Raw genomic sequence first — 18,775 nt, 5'->3', positions numbered from 1 at the left:
ATAGTCCATACTTTGCTCAAGTTTTGGCGATGAAAACTGGCGTTCAAACTCCAACTTCCTGCCCTATTCTCGCGTTAAACGCCAGAAACAGGATACAAGTTGGAGTTAAACACCCAAACTAGCATAAAAGCTGGCGTTTAACTCTAAGAAAAGTCTCTACACATGAAAGCCTCAATGCTCAGTCCAAGCACACACCAAGTGGGCTCAGAAGTGGATTTCTGCATTATTTACTTATTTCTGTAAACCCTAGTAACTAGTCTAGTATAAATAGGACCTTTTACTATTGTATTAGACATCTTTGGATTATCCTTAGATCATCTTTGGACTTTTGGAACATCTTTGGATCATTTTTAGTCCTTAGACATTAGGGGCTGGCCTCATGGCCATGCCTGGACCTTCATCACTTATGTATCTTCAACGGTGGAGTTTCTACATCTCATAGATTAAGGTGTGGAGCTCTGCTGTTCCTCGAGTATTAATACAAAGTACTATTGTTCTTCTATTCAATTTATGCTTATTCTTATTCTAAGATATTCATTCGTACCCAAGAACATGATGAATGTGATGATGATTATGTGACACTCATCACCATTCTCAACCTATGAACATGTGCTTGACAACCACTCCGTTCTACATGAAAAAAAGCTTGAATGTATATCTCTTGGATTCCTGGTCCATGACGCATGGTTGTCTCTCCTGACAACAGAGCCTTCCATTCCGTGAGATCAAAGTCTTCGTGGTATAAGCTAAAATCAATTGGCAACATTCTTGAGATCCGGAAAGTCTACAACGCATCTCCATACGCTTATCTGAAATTCCTACCAATGAATTACATAAATATCTCTATCTTTATTTTATGTTGATTTACCTTTTAATTATCAAAACTTCATAACCATTTGAATCTGCCTGACTGAGATTTACAAGATGACCATAGCTTGCTTCAAGCCAACAATCTCCGTGGGATCGACCCTTACTCACATAAGGTTTATTACTTGGACGACCCAGTGCACTTGCTGGTTAGTTGTGCGAAGTTGTGAAAAAGAGTTGAGATTACAATTGTGCGTACCAAGTTGTTGGCGCCATTGAGATCACAATTTCGTGCACCAACGAGCAACCCAAAATTGGATTTGGAAAAATTGCATCGGCGCGTACACGTGGATGCAGATTTTGGCCAGACATGCAAACGTGTGAGCGACGCACACGCGCAAAATGCTGTTTTGACGCATACGAGTGGGCGACGCGAACGCGTTGGTGGAAAAACGTTGGTACACCAACGTTGAGTTAAACGTTGGCGCCAACACTTATTCCTTTAGAAATCCTTTCTCAAGCCAACACTCAACGTTTTCTTGCAAACGTTGAGGCCAACATTGACACCAGCAACAGTAGAAGTTAGCACCTATGCAGATCAAAAATGTGATTTGCCAATTGCCACTCTTCAACATCACTAAGACCCATTCTTGCTTGCTTCAACAAGACCAAAAAGCCCAATCCAAATGACTTGAAGATCAATTGAAGAAAGTGTATAAATAGCTTAGAGTTTAAGTTAAAAAGGGGGCTGAAGACACTGATACTGAAACTTTGCCCAATTTCCCTTTCTCTGTAACTTTATCTTCTGCAATGTATTTTTTAATTTCGTTTTCCATTCTGAGAGCTATAAACAACTAAACCTCTTTCATTGGGTTAGAGAGCTCTGTATAATTCAATGGATCAATATTAGTTTTCATTCTTCTTCTTCTTTCTTTTCTCTTGATTTTTCTAGAAAGCTTTCAGTCTTCATCCAATTGGATAGTTATCTTGGAATAGAAGCTATTCATAATTGGATCTCCTCTGAACCTTGGAAGAGGAATGAGGAGATCATGCTAGAAATGCTTTCTCACATTGGATTAGATTGGGGTTTGGATGGACACCGTGACATGTAATCCTACCAACACTTTGATCTACGAATATGTGTGGTATAATCAGTGACCATACTTCATCTCTTCCCATGAGCACTTAAATCAAGGAATTGGGCAATTGTTCATGCTTAGAGAGATTAGATTGCCAAGGAATTGGGATCTAATCACTTAAGATTGCCAAGAAGATTAATGAACGCATTAATTGAGGAAGAAATGAAAATGAATTTGATCCGGAGAATTATCACATCTCTTGACCCCAATGAGCTTCCCCATCTCTGATCTACCCATTCTTTTACACTATGTCTTTAATTTGATGCTTAATTTTCCCATTCCCATTGAATTTTTTGCAATTTAAGTTTCTGCACTTTAATTCCCTGTAATTTCCCTTCTCCCCTGTAATTTCAGCAATTTAATTTCAGCTATTTACATTTCTTGCTCTTTAAGTTTCCTGCCAATTTTACTTTCTGCGACCTAAATTCAAATTCTAATTTCGTTCAACTAGAACAATTCTCTAATTAAAATTGATCAACCAACCAATCCCTGTGGGATTCGACCTCACTCTATTGTGAGTTTTTACTTGACGACAATCTGGTGCACTTGCCGGTAGAAAATTTGTTGAGAGACAAATTTTCGTGCATCAAGTTTATGGCGCCGTTGCTGGGGATTGATTTTGTATTGACAATTACTAAATTGGAGGATAACTAGATTGAGCATTTTTCTTTTCTTTTGTTAATTGAATTTTAATTTCCGTTGTTTAATTTTACTTTCTACAATTTTTGCTATTTCTCTTTATATTTCCTTACTTTCCAGCAAGCTAACCCACTAACGATAAATGCTCTAACCAAGCTAACTATACTCTGTTTTAGTGGATTCTGCACTTGCTATTTCGTGTACTTGTTCATTGTATGACAAGTAAAAGAAGGAAAACTTTAACCTCCTTTGATAGTGAACCGGAGAGGACCTTCCTTAGATTAAGGAGGGAATCAAGAGGAAAGAAGGCTATTGGTACTGAGGAAGAGGAGGAAGACTTGGATATAAACATGGAGGATGATATGAAAAACCATCACAAATGAGAGGTAAACAATCATGGGAGAGGAGGTGCAGCTAACCCTGCTGGACAAGAGAGGAGTGTGCTGGGTTCCTACATTAATCCCAATCCTAGGAATTGTGGGAGCAGCATTCAAAAGCTAACCATCCATGTTAATAACTTCGAATTGAAGCCTCAACTCATCACTCTCGTCCAAAACAATTGTTCTTTCAGAGGAAGTGCTCAAGAAGACCCTAATCAGCATCTCACTACATTCCTAAGGATCTGTGATACAGTAAAATCAAATGGAGTTCATCCTGATGCCTACAGATTGCTTCTGTTCCCAGTCTCTCTAAGAGATAAAGCATCCAAGTGGTTAGAATCATTTACAAAGGAAAGCCTCACAACTTGGGAAGATGTAGTGAATAAATTCTTGGCAAGGTTCCATCTCCCACAAAGAATCAATAGGCTGAGAGCAGAGGTTCAAACATTCAAGTAGCAGGATGGTGAAACCTTGTATGAAGCATGGGAAAGATTCAAGGACTTGACAAGGAAATACCCCCCAGATATGTTCAATGAGTGGGTGCAACTGCATATCTTTTATGAAGGGTTCTCACATGAATCAAAGAAAGCTGTAGACCATTTATCTGGAGGTTCCCTCAACAAGAAAAAAACTATTAAAGAGGCCATAGATGTCATAGAAACAATGGCTGATGATGTATGAGCATCTTTCCTATCTTTTCCTAGTGAATTTGCATCTAAATTGTTGAGTTTAATAAAGAATTAATTATAATTTAGCCACTATGGAAGCTATTTTGAGTTTTGTGCAATACTATTTATTTTAGGTAGCATTCGGCTGGAATTTGATGGAGTTTCTGCAGCACAAGAATCAAAGGAGATAGCAGCGAGGAGCGACGCGTACGCGTGACTGACGCGTACGCGTGATTTGGAGCTTTCCATGGCGATGCGTGCGCGTGACTGACACGTACGCGTGATTTGAAGATTTGCTCAGCGACGCGTACACGTGCCTGACGCGTCCGCGTGACTTGCGAAGAAGACCAGCGACGCGTACGGGTGACTGACACATATGCGTGACATGCGCCACGTGTAGAAAATGCAGAAAAATGCTGGAGGCAATTTCTGGGCTGTTTTGACCTAGTTTCCAGCCCAGAAAACACAGATTAGAAGCTGCAGAATGGACAAAACAAGTGGTCCCACCCATCAACTGAAGACTTGTTAATTAATTCAAATTTAAATTCAAATCTTATTTCTAGGAAAATATATTATTTTAGTTTTAGATAGATTTTAAATTAATTAGGATTAATTATAAAATGAATGCCAACAGGGTGATTCCAACACAACATTATTCCATTCCAATTTACAATCCTAGTTTTCTTCTCTGAACCATGAGCAACTAATCCTTCATTGTTAAGGTTAGGAGCTCTGTCTATTTGTATGGATTGATTCATTTGCTCTTTCTAATTTAATTCATGTTTTGATTTATATTTCAATAAACATTTTCGTTCTTTATTTTATGAATTTGGGTGGAACGGAAGTATGACCCATGTTCTAATTGAGTTCTTATATAACTTGGAAAAGCTCTTTACTTGAACAACAGCTTGAAAACATATTATCCTGAATTTCTAATTGTTTGTATTTAACGGGATACGTGACATATAATCCCCTTATTTTTGGATAATTAGGATTCTTGTGGCATATAAACTAGAATTTGATCATCACCTTCTAATTGAAATTAATTGACCAAAGAATTGGCAGTTAATGAATTTTAGAGGAGACTAGGAAGGTCTAAGGAATTAGGGTCTAGTCACATATAGTTTGCTATGAATTAAATCTTGCATGATTAAAATAGTTAGAAATAAAAGTTAATCTGGAAAAATAGATAACTCTAAAATCTTAACTGCTTTCTCCATATTTCATTCCCAACTCAATTACTTTACTATTTTAATTTCTGCACAATTGTTTAATACTCTTTGAGTACTCAACATATTATTCTGTTTATCTAACTAAGTAATTTAATCAACCATTGTTGCTTGATCCATCAATCCTCGTGGGATTGACCCTTACTTACGTAAGGTATTACTTGGTACGACCCGGTGCACTTGCCGGTTAATCTGTGGTTAAAAATACCGCACCAAATTTTTGGCGCCGTTGTCGGAAATTGATTGTGATTAACAATTATTCATTGTTTGATTAGTTAGATTAGATAATTTTTTTTTTAATTAATTTTTTTATTATTATTAATTTTTATTTATTTATTTTTTGTTTATTTCTTTTTTTTCTTCCCTTTATTGTCTTTCCGTTAGCAATTTTCCCATTCTCCTTGTCCTCGATTTTCTTTTTTTTTACGTCCTTTTATTTATTTTATTATTTTTTTAAATCTCGTGTCCGTTCTTTTTTTAATTTTTCTTTTTATTTTCATTTTTTATTTTCGTTTCATTTTTTTCTTTTTCATTATACTTTTTTTACTTTCTATATTTTATTAGTTTTATTTTATTTTTGTCTTTAAATTAAAAAAAAATTACTTCCTATATTATTTTTCTTTAATTTCTGAAATTAAGTTTGGTGTCATCTAGTTATTTTTTATTTTAATTTTTCCCTTTTATGTTTTTGTTATTTTCAACTTTTTTTGTTTTAATTCTACCCATAATTTTTTAAATTTATTTATTTATTTTAATTAGTATTTTTATTTTATCTCTTTATATAGGTTACCTCACTGGAAATTCTCTGCACTTTGACGTAGAAATTTCCATCTTTTCTTGTTTTCTGTTTGTTTATGCGCAGGAACAGAGACAAAGGACATCTCTTAGACTTTGATCCTGAATCTGAAAGGACTTTCAGGTGACGTTTACAACAGGCAAGACTTTACAAGACTGCAGAACCCACTATGGATCCTAATAATGCTGATAATGCCAGTGTGGCAAATCCGAATGGGGATGAGCAACAAAGGAGAGTGCTTGGCTCTTATTCTGCTCCTACTGTAGATCTTTATGGAAAAAGCATTGTGGTGCCTCCTATAACTGCAAACAACTTTGAGTTGAAGCCACAATTAGTCACCCTGGTACAACAAAACTGCCAGTATCACGGTCTTCCACACGAAGACCCAAATCAATTTATTTCTAATTTTCTGCAAATATGTGATACTGTGAAGACAAATGGAGTGAACCCAGAGGTGTACAAACTCATGCTCTTCCCATTTGCCCTGAGGGATGGAGCAAAGCTATGGTTAGATTCTCAACCCAAGGAGAGTTTGGATACTTAGAACAAGGTGGTTACTGAGTTTTTCACAAAATTTTTCCCACCAAAGAAGCTGACTAAGCTTAGGATGGGGTTTCAGACCTTTAGACAGAAGGATGGTGAAACTCTGTATGAAGCTTTGGAGAGATACAAGCTACTGACTAGGCAATGCCCTCCGGACATGTTCTCTAAATAGACTCAACTAAATATCTTTTATGAAGGTTTGGGTGAAATGTCCAAGATGTGCTTAGACAATTCTGCAGGAGGTTCATTGCATAAGAAGAAGACACCGGAGGAGACTATTGAGCTTATTGAATTGGTTGCTAGCAACCAATATTTATACTCATCTAACAGGAATCCTGTGAACTCTAAGGCTCCTCAAAAGAAGGGTGTCATGGAAGTAGAAGCTCTTAATGCTATTCTTGCTCAGAACAAGCTTATGTCTCGGCAAATAAGTCTACTTACTCAACACATGGGTGGCATGCAAGTCTCAGCTATCAACACCCAAAATCCACCTCAAGAGGTCTCTTATGACATGACAGGTAACTTTGTGCAAAATGATAATTATGATTATGCTCAACCCTCTTCTGAACAGGTCAATTACATGGGGAGTGTTTCTAGAAAACCCAATAATGATCCCTATTCTCAGACCTACAACCAAGGGTGGAGAAATCACCCAAATTTTGGGTGGAGAGACCAACCTCAGAGACCTCAGAACTTCAACAATAATTCTTAGGGCGGCTTCCAACAGAACAATTACAATAACCGCCAATTTCAATCTCATCAACAACAACCACTTCCACAGGCAAATTCTAAATCCCAAGAAGATTCTAATTGGGAAATGATGAAGAGTTTTGCACAGGAAACCAAAGCATCGATCAAGAATTTGGAGATTCAGATGGGTCAAATAGCCACCAGAGTTAATGAAATTGATCAGAGGACCACTAATAGCCTTCCTGGTAACACAATTCCAAATCCAAGAGAGGAATGCAAGGCTATCACCTTTATAAGTAGACAAGTGGCAAGTATGGAAGCACAAGTTGATGAGGAGCCAGTTGAAAAAGATTGCAAGGTTATTCAACTGAGAAGTGGTAAAGTAGCTAGCTTTGAGACCAAGGTCAATGAAGAGTTAGTTGAAAAAGAAGCTCTAGAGGAAAAGAAGGAAGAAGTAGAGCACGCCCCTCCAAAGCGTGCGGACAACCCATTCCCAGACTCTCTTGACACTTATCCTACACTGCCAAAGGCTCCTGAGTACAAGCCTAAGATGCCGTATCCTCAGAGACTTCAAAAGGAGTCCAAGGACAAGCAATTTTCAAAGTTCTTGGAAGTCTTTAGAAAGTTACAAATAAATATTCCTTTTGATGAGGTTTTGGAGCAAATGCTTATCTATGTCATGTTCATGAAGGAGCTGTTGTCAAAGAAAAAGTGTTTAAAGGGAGATAAGACAGTAGTCCTGACTAAGGAATGTAGTGCTATAATTTAGAATAACTTGCCAAGGAAGATGCCAGATCTAGGGAGCTTTCAAATTCCATGCACCATTGGGAGCACAACCTTTGAGTAAGTCCTATGTGATTTGGGGGCAAGCATAAATCTAATACACAAAGATAGCATTACAGATGGCAGACAAATCTATGAAGCCTGCATACGGATTAGTGGAGAATATCTTGGTCAAAGTGGGTAAGTTCTTCCTCCCAGCAGACTTTGTGATTCTTGACACGGGGGAGGATGAGAATGCCTCTATAACTCTAGGAAGACCATTCCTAGCCACTGGAAGAGCTCTGATTGATGTAGAAGTGGGCGAATTAGTACTTAGAGTACATAATGAGCAACTAGTCTTCCATGTTTTCAAAGATATACATTCAACAGGTGAAGAAGAGAGGTGCATGCAGACTGAGCTTATTGATCCAACCCTTCAAAAACCTTCTGATGATATACAGCAGAATCTGCAGCTCAAACCTCCCTTGGCAACAATCAATAAAATTCCTCCTGACATCAAACCTACGTTTGGTATTTGGAATGCATCATCTACCAAGGAGGAGGTTCCCAAAAAGAAGAAAGTACCCAGAGAATAGAAAAACAAAAAGATCCCCACTGAAGGTTTCTCCCCAGGAATGAAGGTGGTGTTGACCAGCAATCCAACATGGGTTTATACAGTAATCAGAATCCTCTCTATGGAGCATATTGAGCTACGTTATGGAGACACAGGAAAGAAGTTCAAAGTAAGGGGTGAAGAGCTAAGCCCCTATGATCCTCCTCCCTAGAGGAGCTGACCATCAAGCTAGTGACATTAAAGAAGTGCTTGTTGGGAGGCAACCCGATAAATTTGTATCCTTAGCTATTTTTCGTAGTAGTAGTTTTCCTTTTTTTATTTGATTTTTATTGAGTTTTTACTGTTTCTCTGATCATGCAGCTATGTTATTCCAGGAATCGAACACCTCAAGCTAAAAAAAAGCACACGACGTGCAAGCATCGCTGACGTGAATGCGTTAGTCATGTGTGCGTGAAAAACAAAATTTGACAGAGAGTTGCACAGGAGTGGTGCTGGTCCCATGCTTGGTGCACAAACATGACCGCACGTACGCGTACCCCACGCGTGCGCATCGTTTGCAATTATTGCCATCCACGCGTGCGCATTATTGACGCGTACGCGTGACCTACAAAATCGACGTAAAGGAGTATTTGGGCAGAGAGTTATGCTGCCTTGGGGATGGAAGCATGCTAGAGGCAAAAATTTACTCACGCGTACGCGTCCCTGACGTGTGCGTGTCATCTGCACAAATGGCCATGCACGCGCACGCGTCGTATGAAATTGTTGGTTAACACGCCATGCGAACAGAGAGTTGCACGTGCGTGCAGCTGGATTCGTGCGAATCGCACAAAACCAAGGACACGCGGACGTGTGCTTGACACTGACGCGTCATTAAGGAAAATTCGCGACCTACGTGTATGCGTGCTGCACGCGTACGCGTCGCCTTCGCCGCACAACTACACTTGTTCGCCGCACAGTTTGTACTTTTCTTTCTCTCTCTCCCAATCCTAATTCTCTCTTGTTCTTTTATCATTATACTCTTCTTTCCTCTTACTATTTGTTTTTATTTTCAGTTCTTCTTTGCTTGAGGACAAGCAAACCTTTAAGTTTGGTGTTGACGCTTCGTTTAAGGATTTTCTGTTTATTTTTATGGCACTAAGGGAGGTGAATCATCTTCACAAAGGAGCACAACCTGAAGAATAAAATGACCGCTCGGATAACTAAGGTGGTTGAGTTCCTTTCATTTTTTATTCACTCCCGCTTTTATTATATTATGTTCTGGCTTTCTGCTATTTTACTTTGTTTGTTGCATGATCTTTTATTAGTTAGAATCTTGGGACTAGTTTAGTTTTCTCTTAATTGCTTTAATTCTGAAAAGATGTCTTATGTATTACTCACTGAACTTGAATTCAAATAAAAAAATACAGAAGTGATGTATTGCATGAGAAATTGAGTTAATTTTAAGAGTAGTCTTATTTACTTAAATGTGGTGGTATTAATTATAATTCTGAATGCATGACATGAACAGTGCATATTTAAATTTTAATCAAAGAATGTTGATGTACAAGGAACAGGAATTTAGAGAATTATTATGATTTCTCTGAAATTAACAAAAGTTTAATCCTTGAAGCAAAAGAAACAGCAAAAGAAAAATAAAAGCAAGGTCCAAGGCTCTGAGCATCAATGACTAGGGAGGTCACACATGATTAAAAGCTTAAAGAGTTGTTTCCCTAGTCATATGCTCGTAGTGTTTTTGTGACAAGTAATCCTTGAGACAAAACATTTAGAGTCTAAATCAATTGCAGAGTATGCCAAAGGCTTTGAGCACCACTGTCTGGGGATAAAAAAATAAAATAAAATAAAATAATAAAAAATATTTAGAACTTAAAGAGAGTTCCCCAATTAAGTGCTTGTGGTATTTCTGTGTCAAGTAAACCTTGAGACAAAACATTTAAAGTCACGGTTAGGCTCAAGGTGCAAAGCACCAAAGAAAAATTGCTGTGTTCAAGGATTAAATTGAATTACAAAAGATCAGAGAATTCACAATATTATCCGGATTCTAATTCCAGATGACAGTAACATTCTTCTGATTCAAAGGAGAGTGAAATGCCAAAACTATTCAGGATTGCAATTATAAACCCCACTATAAGAAGAGACATGAGCTTAATCGAATTCTCATTCTCATGCAAATTGACATCCTAAGCTTATATTAGTTTTGGTTGCTTGAGGACAAGCAACAATTCAAGTTTGGTGTTATGATGTGTGAGCATCTTTCCTATCTTTTCCTAGTGAATTTGCATTGAAATTGTTGAGTTTAATAAAGATTTAATTATATTTTAGCCACTATGGATGTTATGTTAAGTTTTGTGCAATACTGTCTATTTTAGGTAGCATTCGGTTGGAATTTGATGGAGTTTCTACAGCACAAGAATCAAAGGAGATGGCAGCGAGGAGCAATGCGTACACATAACTGACGCGTACGCGTGATTCGGAGCTTTCCATGGCGACGCGTACACGTGACTGACTTGTACGCGTGATTTGAAGATTTGCTCAGCGACGCGTACGCGTGACCAACGCGTTCGCGTGACTTGCGAAGAAGACCAGCGACGCTTACACATGATTGACGCATACGCGTGACATGCGCCACGTGTAGAAAATGCAGAAAAATGCTAAGGGCGATTTCTGGGCTGTTTTGACCCAGTTTCCAGCCTAGAAAACACAGATTAGAAGCTGCAGAATGGACAAAACAAGTGGTCTCCACCCATCAGTTGAAGACTTGTTAATTAATTCAAATTTAAATTCAAATCTTATTTTTAGGAAAAGATATTATTTTAGTTTTAGATAGATTTTAAATTGATTAGGATTAATTATAAAAGGAATGCCAACAGGGTGATTCCAACACAACATTATTCCATTCCAATTTACAATCCTAGTTTTCTTCTCTGAACTATGAGCAACTAATCATTCATTGTTAAGGTTAGGAGTTCTGTCTATTTGTATAGATTGATTCATTTGCTCTTTCTAATTTAATTCATGTTTTGATTTATATTTCAATAATCATTTTCGTTCTTTATTTTATGAATTTGGGTGGAACGGAAGTATGACCCATGTTCTAATTGAGTTCTTGTATAACTTGGAAAAGCTCTTTACTTGAACAACAGCTTGAAAACATATTATCCTGAATTTCTAATTGTTTGTATTTAACGGGATACGTGACATATACTCCCCTTATTTTTGGATAATTAGGATTCTTGTGGCATATAAACTAGAATTTGATCATCACCTTCTAATTGGAATTAATTGACCAAAGAATTGGCAGTTAATGAATTTTAGAGGAGACTAGGAAGGTCTAAGGAATTAGGGTCTAGTCACATATAGTTTGCCATGAATTAAATCTTGCATGATTAAAATAGTTAGTAATAAAAGTTAATCCGGAAAAATAGATAACTTTAAAACCTTAACTGCTTTCTCCATATTTCATTCCCAACTCAATTACTTTACTATTTTAATTTATGCACAATTGTTTAATGCTCTTTTAACACTCAACATACTATTCTGTTTATCTAACTAAGTAATTTAATCAACCATTGTTTCTTGATCCATCAATCCTCATGGGATCGACCCTTTCTCACGTAAGGTATTACTTGGTACGACCTGGTGCACTTGCCGGTTAGTTTGTGGTTAGAAACACCGCACCAGCTGACAATGAGTATTTCTATGCCTTTGAGAGAAGCAACAACAGAGGAGTAATGGAGCTGAACAACATGGATGCAATCTTGGCCCAAAATAAGATAATTATAAAGCAATTAGCAGATCTCACAAAGAAGATGGAGGCAAACTAAGTTGCAGCAGTCCATACTCAACCTTCAGCACAAGCAGAATCAAATACAGAGGAAGGAGTTAACTAGGAGGAAGCCAATTACCTTGGAAACTCATCTAGGCAAGTTCATGATCCATATTCTAAAAGCTATAACCCTGGTTGGATGAACCACCCAAACTTTGGATGGGGAAACCAACAGAACCAAATCCAAGAGCATAGAACTTACAACCCCCATCAATTCAATAATTCCACCCACCACAACTCCAACCAAAGGCCATATCAACCCTCACAAAACAATTATTCCCAGCCACAATACCAAATCCAAAACAACCAGCCTCAACATCACACTCCGAACCCAACTTCTGAGGATAGGATGTCCAAGATCAAAGCTATGCTTGAAAGTATTTGCAAAGATGTCCAAGATAACAGAACCTTCAAGGAGGAAGTGAGGACTAGTATGAAAAGTCGAGGAGAAACCATTAAGAAACCTGAGTCCCAAGTGGGATATCTATCTCAACAATTTCCAAAGTCCACTGACGGCTTCCCAAGTGATACTGAAAAGAATCTAAGAGGAGAGACCAAGAAGGTAAGGTGGGAAGAATGCAAGTCAATCAATCTAAGCAGTGAAGAAGTCCTAGAGGAAGAATGCTCTAGACACTCAGAGCATGATGCAGGAGAGTCAAGAAAGGATGTAAGGAAGATAGAAGAAATTACTAGCCCTGAACAGAGGAAGGAACAAAAAAGAGAAAAAAGCCCTTAAGCCCTTACACATCAATCACGCATATGCGTCACTTGGAAAATGGCTTGATCACGCGTATGCTTCAGCAATGCGCGCGCGTTGCCTCCAACTTCTCAAATCTTCAAATTCTTGTGTTCCTTTCCCTTTAGCATGCTTCCTCTTCGTCCTCTATGCCATTCCTGCTCTATAAATCCTGCAATCACTTAACGCACATATCACAACATCGAATGATAATAATAGAGGAGTAAAAAATTAGTGCTTTAAAGGCCAAAGAAGCATGTTTTCAATCATAGCACAAAATTAGGAAGGAAACTTAAAAACATGCAATTTACATGAATAAGTGTGAGAATAGTTGACAAAATCCACTCAATTCAATCCAAAATATACCATAAAATAATGGTTTATCAATTCACATTGGTGAACCATAGAAGCAAATTAGACAAAAGAGCAAAAAAATGTGTTTAAGATATCTTTATCTGAAGAAATAATGTGTTCTATGAATTTGTATTATCTTTTATAATTCAAGAAACTGTGCAGTATGAAAAGGTTAATAATGAGTTTCATCCAGATTTTTGCATTCATGATCTCTATGCATTTGCTGACCCTTTCTGCACTGCCATTGAAAGGCAACATGCACAACCAGATTCATCTACATCTAGAACATCCATTTCAACAATCTTAGATCATACATCATCATTAGCATCTTCTCATTCTATTTTTTCTCCACCACTGCAACAAAGTCATACATCAATACAACCTTGGTACACGAAATTGTGATCACACTTTTCACAACTCCGCACAACTAACCAGCAAGTGCACTGGGTCATCCATGTAATAAAACCTTACGCGAGTAAGGGTCAATCCAACAGAGATTGTCGGCTTGAAGCAAGCTATGGTCATCTTGTAAATCTCAGTCAGGCAGATTTAAATGGTTATGAGGTATTGATAATTAAAAGATAGATAAGACGGAAAATAACATAGAGATACTTATGTAATTCATTGGTGGGAATTTCAGATAAGCGTTTGGAGATGCTTTGTTGCTTCTGAATCTCTGCTTTCCTATTATCTTCATCCAATCATGCATGCTCCCTTCCATGGCAAGCTGTATGATCCTCTCAGTGAAAATGGTCCGGCTAAGGTCTCTGTACGGCTAATCAACTGTCAGATTTCTCGTCTCGGAAGAAAAATACCAGGCACAGCTACCACAGGGCTAATCATCTGTCGATTCTCACTTGTGTCGGAATAAGATCCATTGATCCTTTTGCGCACTGTCACTACGCCCAACATTTGCGAGTTTGAAGCTCCTCACATTCATCCCTTCCCAGATCCTACTCGGAATACCACAGACAAGGTTTAGACTTTCCGGATCTCAGGAATGCTGTCTATTGATTCTAGCCTATACCATGAAGATCCTAATCACGGGGTCGGATGCTCTGTTGTCAGGAGAGACGATGCGAATCCGTGGATCAGAGACCCAAGAGAGTATACTTTGGCTGGCGTCCAATGACTACGCTGAACATCATGTAGACCGCTTTGTGGTTGTCAGTCACGTGGATATTGGCTAAGCGAGTACTGAAGATAGTGGATGATTGTCACGGGTCACCCTTTCAGTCTGACTTAACTGAATTAAGTACAAGAGTATATCTTGGAGAAGAAGTAGGCATGAATTGAAGGAAAAACAATAGTACTTGCATTAATTCATGAGGAACAGCAGAGCTCCTCACCTTAATCTATGAGGTGTAGAAACTCCACCGTTGAAAATACATAAGAGAAAAAGGTCTAGGCATGGCCGAATAGCCAGCCTCCCCAAAGATGATCATAAATCTCAAGGGTTCCAAAGAAGACCCCAATACAATAGTAAAAAGTGCTATTTACACTAAATAGTAAACTAGGTTTACAGAAAATGAGTAGATAGTGCCGAAATCCACTTCTGGGGCCCACTTGGCATGTGCTTGAGCTGAACTTTGAAGCTTTCATGTGCATAGGCCATCCTTGGAGTTAAACGCCAACTTGGGTGCCAGTTTGGGCGATTAACTCCAGTTCTGGTGCCAGTTCTAGCGTTTTACGCTAGAAAAGGGTCTCCGGGTAGTGTTTGAGCGCCAGTTTGGGCCATCAAATCTCAGACAAAGTATGGACTATTATACATTTCTGGAAAGCCCAAGATGTCTACTTTTCGACGCAATTGAGAGCGCGCCAATTGGGCTTCTGTTGCTTCGAGTGCAGGGAGGTTAGAATCCAACAGCATCTGCAGTCATTTCTCAACCTCTAAATAAGATTTTTGCTCAAGTCCCTCAATTTCAGCCAGAAAATACCTGAAATCACAGAAAAACACAAAAACTCATAGTAAAGTCAAGAAATGTGATTTTTGCATTAAAATAAATAAAAATATGCTAAAAAGTAACTAAAACATACTAAAAACTACCTAAAAACAATGCCAAAAAGTGTATAAATTATCCGCTCATCACAAAACTAAACTTAAATTGTTGCTTGTCCCCAAGAAACTAAAAAAATAGGAGAAAAGAAGAGAATATACAATAAATCTCAAAATATCAATGAAGCTTTTTGGCCTCTGAACAGTTTTGGCATCCCACTTTATCCTTTGAAGTTCAGAATAATTAGCATCCATGGGAACTCAAAATTAAGATAGTGTTATTGATTCTCCTAGTTCAGTATGTTGATTCTTGAACACAGCTACTTATGAGTCTTGGCCGTGACCCTAAGCATCTTGTTTTCCAGTATTACCACCGGATACATACATGCCACAGGCACATAACTGGGTGAACCTTTTCAGATTGTGACTCAGCTTTGCTAGAGTCCCCAGTTAGAGGTGCCCAGAGTTCTTAAGCACACTCTTTTTGCTTTGGATCACGACTTTAACTACTCAGTCGCAAGTTTTTCACTTGGACCTTCATGACATAAGTACATGGTTAGGGACAACTTGACTTAGTCGCTTAGGCCAGGATTTTATTCCTTTGGGCCCTTCTATCCACTGATGCTCAAAGCCTTGGATCCTCTTTACCCTTGCCTTTTAGTTTAAAGGGTTATTGGCTTTTTCTACTTGCTTTTTCTTTATTTTTTTGCCATTTTTTCGCAAGCTTTGTATTTTTCACTGCTTTTTCTTGCTTCAAGAATCAATTTTATGATTTTTTAGATTATCAATAACATTTCTCTTTTTTCATTATTTTTTCAAGAGCCAATAATTTTAACATTCATAAACTTCACTATAAAAAATATGCACTGTTCAAGCATTCATTCAGAAAACAAGAAGTATTACCACCACATCAAAATAATTGACTAATTTCAAGATAGAATTCGAAATTTCATGTACTTCTTGTTCTTTCGCAATTAGAAACATTTTTCATTTAAAAAAGGTGAAGGATTCATGGGACATTCATAGCTTTAAGACATAGACACTAGACACTAATGATCATGTAATAAATACATAAACATAGACAAAACATAAAGCATAAAAACCAAAAAATAGAAAAATAAGAACAAGGAAATTAAAGAACGGGTCCACCTTAGTGATGGCGGCTAGTTCTTCCTCTTGAATATCCTATGGAGTGCTTGAGTTCCTCAATATCTCTTCCTTGCCTTTGTTGCTCCTCCCTCGTGGCTCTTTGGTCCTCTCTAATTTCATAGAGGATAATGGAGTGCTCTTGGTGCTCCATCCTTAGTTGCTCCATATTGGAACTCAAATTCCCTAAAGAGGTGTTGAGTTGCTCCCAATAGTTGTGTAGAGGAAAATGCATCTCTTAAGGCATCTCAGGGATTTCTTGATAAGGGGCTTCCTCATGCTCTTGTTGAGGTCCATGAGTGGGCTCTCTTGTTTGTTCCATCCTCTTTTTAGTGATGGGCAGTGGTCTTGATGGACCATTGAGATGAATCTCTCCATCTTTCATGACTCGGAGATGGAAGCAACTGCCTTTCCTTTCCTCTTACTAGAGGTTTCTCCAGCCTTAGGTGCCATTAATAGTTATGAAAAAACAAAAAGCAACGCTTTTCCCACCCCAAACTTAAAAGGTTTGCTCGTCCTCGAGCAAAAGAAGAAAGAAAGGAGGAGAAGAAGAAGAAATGGAGGAGATGGAGGTGTGTGGGAATTCGGCCAAGGGGGATAAGTATTGGAAATGTGTGAAATGGAAGGTGGTAAGGAAGGGTTGATAAACCGCTATTTTATAATTCATAGCGTATTTAATTGTGTGGTTTTATCAAGTCTTCACCCACTTATTCATATGATTTGCATGTATTTACAAATTCCTTCCTAAAAATATTCTATGATTAATAAATTGCTTCCTAAAGACCTTTTAGCTGTATATTTTTATCTTCCTTCATACCATTCGATGCCGTAATCTGTGTATTAAGTGTTTCATGCTTCATAGGGCAGGAATGGCGTAAGGAATGAAGAGGAAGCATGCAAAAAATGGAAGGATCACAAGGAATTGAGGAGATGACCAGCGAGGAGTCACGCGGTCGCATGGCTCACGTGACCGCGCGAAATGGAAGAAATCAGAGTGACGCATTCACGTGCCTAACGCGACCGCGCGGACAGGAAGCTGCACAAACAACGCGAATGTGTGGAAGACACGCACGCGTGGTACGAAAAACGCTGAGTGACGCGATTTTGTGGATGACGCGGCCGCGTGACGTGCGCGATCTGCAGAATTACAAAAGTCGCTGGCAGAGATTCTGGACCGCATTTTAACCCAGTTTTCGGCCCAGAAACACAGATTAAAGTCAGGGAACATGCAGAGACTCAAATGATCACTTCACATTCAATCATTCATTCATAATTCACTTTTCATAATTTTAGATGTAGTTTTTAGAGAGAGAGAGGTTCTCTCCTCTCTCTTAGGATTAGGATTAGGATTCCTCTTAAAGGATATAGGAATATTTTCATCTTCCTTATCTTAGGTTCAATGTTCATTTTATTTATTTTCTCTTTTATTTGTTTATGAACTTTTCATGTTAGGATTTTCTTAATTAATGTAATTTGAGATATTTCAGACTCATGATTGCTTTTCCTTATTTATAATTTAGATTTTTTACTATTGGCTTTGGTTGATTAATTGGTGACTCTTGAGTTGTCAAACTCATCGTGATTGATAATTGTTATTCTTGCTGATTAATTTAGATTCCTATAACTCTAGTCTTTCCTTAAGGAGTTGACTAGGACTTTAGGAGTTAAATTAATTTGTCCACTTAACTGACCTTCATAGTTAGAAGTTGACTTAATGGGAGCAAAAGTATAATTCTCATCACCATTGATAAGGAAAACTAGGATAGGACTTCCAGTTTTCATAACTTGCCAAGAGTTTTATTAGTTATTAATTTATTAATTCCTGCAATTTATTTCTCTTGTTCAAACCCTTTTTTAAAACCCAAAATTATATCTTTTTACATAACCAATAATAAATTATACTTCCCTGCAATTTCTTGAGAAGACGACCCGAGGTTTGAATACTTCAGTTTATAAATTTTATTGAGTTTGTTACTTGTGACAACCAAATGTTTGTAAGAAAGGTTGATTGCTTGGTTTAGAAACTATACTTGCAACAAGAATTTATTATAACTTCTAAACCATCAATCTTCAGTTCTTAAAAAATGGCGCCGTTGCTGGGAAATTGCAAACGTGTGCCTTATTATTGGTTATTGTAAATATTTTTCAAAAAAAATTCAGATATTTATTTTAAAATTTTTTTTATCTTATCTTATCTTATTTTTCAAAATTCAAATTTTTTTTTCAAAAAATAATTATATCTTTTTCAAAATCTTATCTTATCCTTTTTTTTTAAAAAATCTTATCTTTTTCAAAATATTTTCTTTTTGTTTTTTATTTTCTCCTACTATTATGAATTCTCACCCCTCTCGCTTTGAGTTTGGTTCTACTTTTGTTGAAAGGAATGGAAGCTATAACAGGACTATGCATCAAGGTTTAATCAATCAAAGATGAATGGAGCCAAGAGGATATGATCAACCCTTGAGGCAAGAACACCTTCCAAGATACCATGGA

The 18,775-nt window shown here is 37.6% G+C and overlaps 1 non-coding gene across 1 annotated transcript; it reads right to left on the bottom strand.

Moving 5' to 3' along the window:
- Positions 1–3,388: 3,388 nt before the first annotated feature.
- Positions 3,389–3,495, bottom strand: LOC112793973 (small nucleolar RNA R71). Its single transcript, XR_003198657.1, has one exon. It is a non-coding gene; the product is annotated as a small nucleolar RNA R71 (small nucleolar RNA).
- Positions 3,496–18,775: the final 15,280 nt, after the last annotated feature.

Source organism: Arachis hypogaea, chromosome 3 (assembly GCF_003086295.3).
Source record: "Arachis hypogaea cultivar Tifrunner chromosome 3, arahy.Tifrunner.gnm2.J5K5, whole genome shotgun sequence".
Classification (NCBI taxonomy): Eukaryota; Viridiplantae; Streptophyta; class Magnoliopsida; order Fabales; family Fabaceae; genus Arachis; species Arachis hypogaea.
The sequence above is the reverse complement of the archived record's forward strand: the minus strand, read 5'-3'. Positions and strand labels throughout refer to the sequence as shown.